Raw genomic sequence first — 5233 nt, 5'->3', positions numbered from 1 at the left:
CAACAAATACACAGCTCACTGCAACTGACACAACTAACAAAATCCAGAGTACAGACACACTTTAGGTGAAGAAAATGATTATGCAGCATGGGTGCCTCCTCTCATTTTGGGAGGAGAAAATATGTTTGTTCCTCATTTCTAAATAGACTTCTGAGCTGAACAAGTTCCGGTTGAGAAAGCTGGCCTTAAACAGTGTTTTATTTCATGTAAATTCACAGGAAAAAAGGAACTGAAATTTAAAATATTGCTGGGTGTGACACATTTGTAGATCCCAGACATCTGGGGTATCACAATTAGAAACCCTTTGTGGACATATTTCATTAGTCATAAAAAAGACAAGTCATTTTTTCCTGTTTTCTCAAGATTTCAAAGCTCTGCACTGTATCCCTAAACGTAAGTCATTAAATTATGTTTCAAGCTTAAGGAATTTCATGCTTTGAAATTCTTTTGAAGTTGGCAGATTATTTATTTTTCTGTTTTGCCTATCTTTTTTTTTTTTTTTTTTAATTTTGGTCCTTACAAAAGGAGCTTCAGTTTATCTCCCATTATTGTTTCTTTCATAGCTCATCAAAGGACACCCTTATGAAAAGGTACATAATCTTGTTAAAGAATAATGTTTTGAAACACTCTGCTGTATTTTGAAAGCCTTGGTAATAGCATTACTTAAAAATAGCTGTTAAATGGTTTACTTTTCCTCTTTTAATCAGATTTTCAAGGAAAATAAAATTATTTTATTTGAATTTTTGTTTCTTTACTTTTGATGTATCTAAGATATTGCACCAGAAAAGCAGTTATATTTCCCACATTTTTTTTTGTTTGTTTGTTTTCTGTTGTCTTTTAAGTTCTGAAGTGTTTTAATTTTAAAAATTTACCATGTTCAGGACACTATATGGCCAATTTTCCAGGTAGCTATCTATAGCTGATCTTAGCAATTTATATGAAAGAAAAGTGCATTTGCAGACAGGGTACTACCAAGTTATGGATTTACATGTGTATTGCTGAGAATTATTTTTAGCGAAAGGTAAATTTTCCACTAAATGATAAATTTATGGAGTGGTTGGAAAATGCAGAAAATGCAGAATTTCAAAAGGATAAAACACCCCAAAACCTGAAATATTTGTTCTGTTGTGGTACTTTGTGGTACTTTGTTTCTCTGTACTTACAAGTTTTGAGTCAAATTTCTTCCAAATAATTAAATGAAATATGCATGCTAGTGCTGTAAATGTTTCATTTTTACTTTACGCATAACATGGGATTCTTCTAGACTCTTTTGAACTAAAGATCTATAAGTTGACACACTTTCTATAAATTTCTCTGCACTCTGGTTGCTCATGTAGACAACTCATATGATCATTACAACCATTAAAATCTGTTATGCTTGATCATTAAGTGCTTATCCAAAACTCAGAGGAAGATTCTGATGCACACCATATCTAGTTATAGTTTAATTCAGTATATTAGTAATATATTATGTTATTCATAGTGATAAATTAACATTACAGTAAAAACAATAACTCCTTTTCTGTCCAATACTTGCATCCAACCTGGCCACCTCTCTACAAAGTTGGCTACAGAACAACAGTTAGAGATGGATTATGACTTCTTCCTTATTAAACAATATTTTTAAGATAAATATTAACCTAACATTGTTTTGTTGTTTGTTTTTACATACCTACCTAATCAAAGAGATTTAATGCTAATGTGCTCTCTGTGCTGTGGGCAGAACAACGGAAAGAACAGTGGAAGCACAATCAACTCTGAGTGTTACTTAACACTGACACAATTATTTATCATCAATATAAACAAAATAATCTGCTCTGTTGTTCAGTGCAGAACCCTAATTGAGTCTGGATTGCCTGGAGTAGGCAGTCCAGCTTCTTGTCTTGTCTGGACAAGGTTTAGGTCCTCTTAAAAAACCTCAGAACTATAGATGAGAAAGAATTGGAAATGTTATGGTTATCTTCGTTTTTCAGATGAGGAAATGAGGCAATGGAGCATTTGTCTGCATCAGCACTAGGGACCAAACCTACAGCCTGTGATTTCACTAAATCTCCATCTGGCAGGTAGTATATATAGGCCAGTGCAGTGACTCCTGCCATCACCATATCTTCTTCTGCTTCATATTTACTTGCCTTTTCTCACCTTCCTGAAATCCCAGCAGTGCCCTACTCTCTCTGTTCAGGCTTTGTGTTCTTTGTAACATAGATGGCTGAGGAGAAGTTGTGGACAAGTTAACTGCATGCAAATCTGGATCTTCACACAAGATGGAAGGAGTCTGTCATAACTGAAACATATTCAGTTATTTTCTTCACAAATGGCTGCTCTTGTCCTTTCTGAAGCAACTTAGGCTGTCTGCACAACTCATATGTGGAAGAAAATCTCTGCTTTCAGTATACAGCATAAAGGTGAGTCTTGGAAACATCAAACTCATCTACAAGAAACCATTTTTTTAGCAGGATTATGCTGGCGTGGACCACTGGCTATTGAAACCACACTAACCTGTTAGTTTGTACTGCACTGAGTAACTTGTTATTAATTTGTTGCATGCTATCTAAACCTCAGTTTACAAATCTTGTGGAACAGATGTTGTTTTAGATTATTAGCCTGGACAGCACAGGGGGAGTCATATCCTCCTTGGAAGCCTGACCACAACAAAGAGCGTGAGTAATCATTCATATGAGTCTACAGAATGAGCACGTTTCATACACCAGCCTCCTTAAAGCACAAATAGCTCAGTCGTCAATGAGCTGTTCAACAAGACATTTCCAAATACCTGCATTAACAACTCCTATAAGAACCAGGATATTATGGGTTGAATGACATTTCTTCTCTACTTTCTCTTCCACTTTGAACCCATTCAGGCACCTTGAAGCCACATGTAGAAGCTGCAGTGACACTTGCTGGAGAAGGCTGAGCTGATTACTTTCTGCTTCATGGGCTGCTGAGATTCCAGGCACCAGGTTCTTTGCTGTACTGATTACCCTTGCATTTTAGCCCATTAAGCATTGCAAATCTGCTGAGCTATCCAACTTTTATTCAGAAACCTAAAAATTGTGCCATCATCAAGCACTCCACAGATTGCCCCAGATATTACAGCAGCACAATCACTCTACTGTTTAGAGTACTTTGTTCCTGTCTCTGTGAATTATGGGGTGTAACATCATGACGTGTTGTTAAAAGGGGAGGTAACCCAACATGACATGGCATAATGGGATACAGCCTGTGGGTATAGGGAGAAGGGTGGGAAGGGTAATACAACTAGACCTATATCTGATGAAAAATCAGTGACCAAAATTTAGCCAAGTAGTCACTTGTATCTTACCAGATTATTCAAAAATGAGTCAAATTTTTGTTGTACTGTGACTTGAAAACAAAGTAAACTGATCCATAGCTATAATAATTAAACTCAATATCTTTATTTGTATTTCAAATAAATCTGCAGCTGATCCAAAAGATGTCCCAATTTGTCAACATTAGCAGCTTTTGTTAAACTGAAACGTTCTGTAGAGTACGTGCAGTTTCACCAAAGTTTGGAATAGAACAGGGATGGATTTCAAAACACATAGGTTTCCATCAAGAATGTGTATGGCTTCCCACTCCTTCCAGTCTTACAGCTCCTTGGCAGCAAAAGGCTCCCAAGATCCATCAGTCTGTCATGGGACCGGAACTCCTCTTGCCATCAGAGATGATTTTGGCACTTGTAGTCCCCATTCCATAACAGATAAGAACCAAGAGTCAAAGTGCTGAAATTGTTTGTGGAATGACTTTACCTTTTTCCACACAGCTCTAGTCAAATACTATTGGGTAATATTAAATGCAGAAGTGCTGTTCCAGTGGCCCATAAAATCAATTCCATGCAACATATTCAGGTTTTAGCCACATACCAGACTCCTTTCTCTTTTTTCTCTCTTCACCTATACCTAAGTACTCTCAGCAGCAGGCGGCAAGGAGTCTCTCAAGAGAGGCATACATTAGCCTGCAGCCTGACTGTCCCCAAGGGAGAAGTACTTTCCCCATCCTAGAGTAATTGTTTTTAATTGCAAAACATCCTCTGCCTAAATAAAAATAAGATTCCCCTTAGCAGACTCAGACAGGCCAAAGATATATTATTATTTGCAATACCTTTACCATAGGACTCAGTCATGAATCAGAATCCCAAGGGCCATCTTGCTACTTATAAATTAATCTAAATATACTGTTTTGTATACTTCCATTTCTGCTTAAGTTTTTTAATTAGTGGGTGACTGAATTAGAGAAATGGGTGCAGACAGCAAAGAGCACTGGAAACCCTTTTCTTGCAAAGTGCTTGTCTTCTATTAATGTGCCCCGTTGAGTGTTTTTGAGCAATATGCACAGCATTAGTTTCTGAAAGCAGAAAAAAAATGAATAGAGAGAAACATTTGAAATGGCTGAGAAGCTTTCAGAGTGCAGAGGGGAAAAAAATAAATAAAAAACAAGAATCTGTCACCTGGTAATTACAAAATGTTTTATACCATGTAACCTTTGAACGCAAAAGTTTATGTTCTTGCCAGGCCCAATGCTTATTTCAGCTTTGCTTCCAGTATCTCTGATAAACTTTCAGAATAAATGTTGAGATTATATTTTGTGATTTATCAGATCACAGTGACCCAACCTTTCTTGCATCTCTTCACATATTTCTGAAAGGTAACTCAGAACAAAAGAGCAACAAGGTAATGTGTCCCTGCAAATATAATGAAGACCTCTCTCCTCAGTTCCAAATCTACCATCTCTGTCAGGTGTACACCAGAAGGTTTCTTCCTCATTCTATTTAATGGTATCCCTACCTCAACAGAAAAATCTCTTTCCAAACAGTCATTACCTCCAGAAAAAGACTTTGGTCACTATACATTTTCCCTGCAATTTAAATGCTTATAAAATCAGTCCAGTAGGCCTCCAAAGTCTGTCTGTAAGGGCACCATCTGATGACTCACACTCATGTTACAGATGAGAACTAAGATGGAACAGAATCAGCAACTCACTGCATCTTTGCTGAGTTGGCAGAAATCTCAGAAACCATAGCTCTGGATGTGAGAACAGAACAGGAAAGAAAGGAAAGGAAAGGAAAAGGAAAGGAAAGGAAAGGAAAGGAAAAAAGGAAAGGAAAGGTGTGGAAAGGAAAGGTGTAGAAAGGAAAAAAAAGGAAAGGAAAGGAAAGGAAAGGAAAGGAAAGGAAAGGAAAGGAAAGGAAAGGAAGGAAAAAGGAAAGGAAAGG

General features: G+C 37.0%; 1 long non-coding RNA gene across 3 annotated transcripts; it reads left to right on the top strand.

Moving 5' to 3' along the window:
• Nucleotides 1–239: 239 nt before the first annotated feature.
• On the top strand, nucleotides 240–5233 carry LOC121070580. Of its 3 annotated transcripts, XR_005820151.1 has the most exons (5): nucleotides 240–393; nucleotides 564–590; nucleotides 1974–2063; nucleotides 2183–2405; nucleotides 2862–5233. It is a non-coding gene; the product is annotated as an uncharacterized LOC121070580 (long non-coding RNA). The 3 variants fall into 3 exon arrangements; XR_005820149.1 differs by lacking the exon at nucleotides 1974–2063 and having other exon boundaries at nucleotides 2862–5174; XR_005820150.1 differs by lacking the exons at nucleotides 564–590; nucleotides 1974–2063 and having other exon boundaries at nucleotides 242–393; nucleotides 2862–4625.

This window comes from Cygnus olor, chromosome 1, assembly GCF_009769625.2.
Source record: "Cygnus olor isolate bCygOlo1 chromosome 1, bCygOlo1.pri.v2, whole genome shotgun sequence".
Classification (NCBI taxonomy): Eukaryota; Metazoa; Chordata; class Aves; order Anseriformes; family Anatidae; genus Cygnus; species Cygnus olor.
The sequence above is the reverse complement of the archived record's forward strand: the minus strand, read 5'-3'. Positions and strand labels throughout refer to the sequence as shown.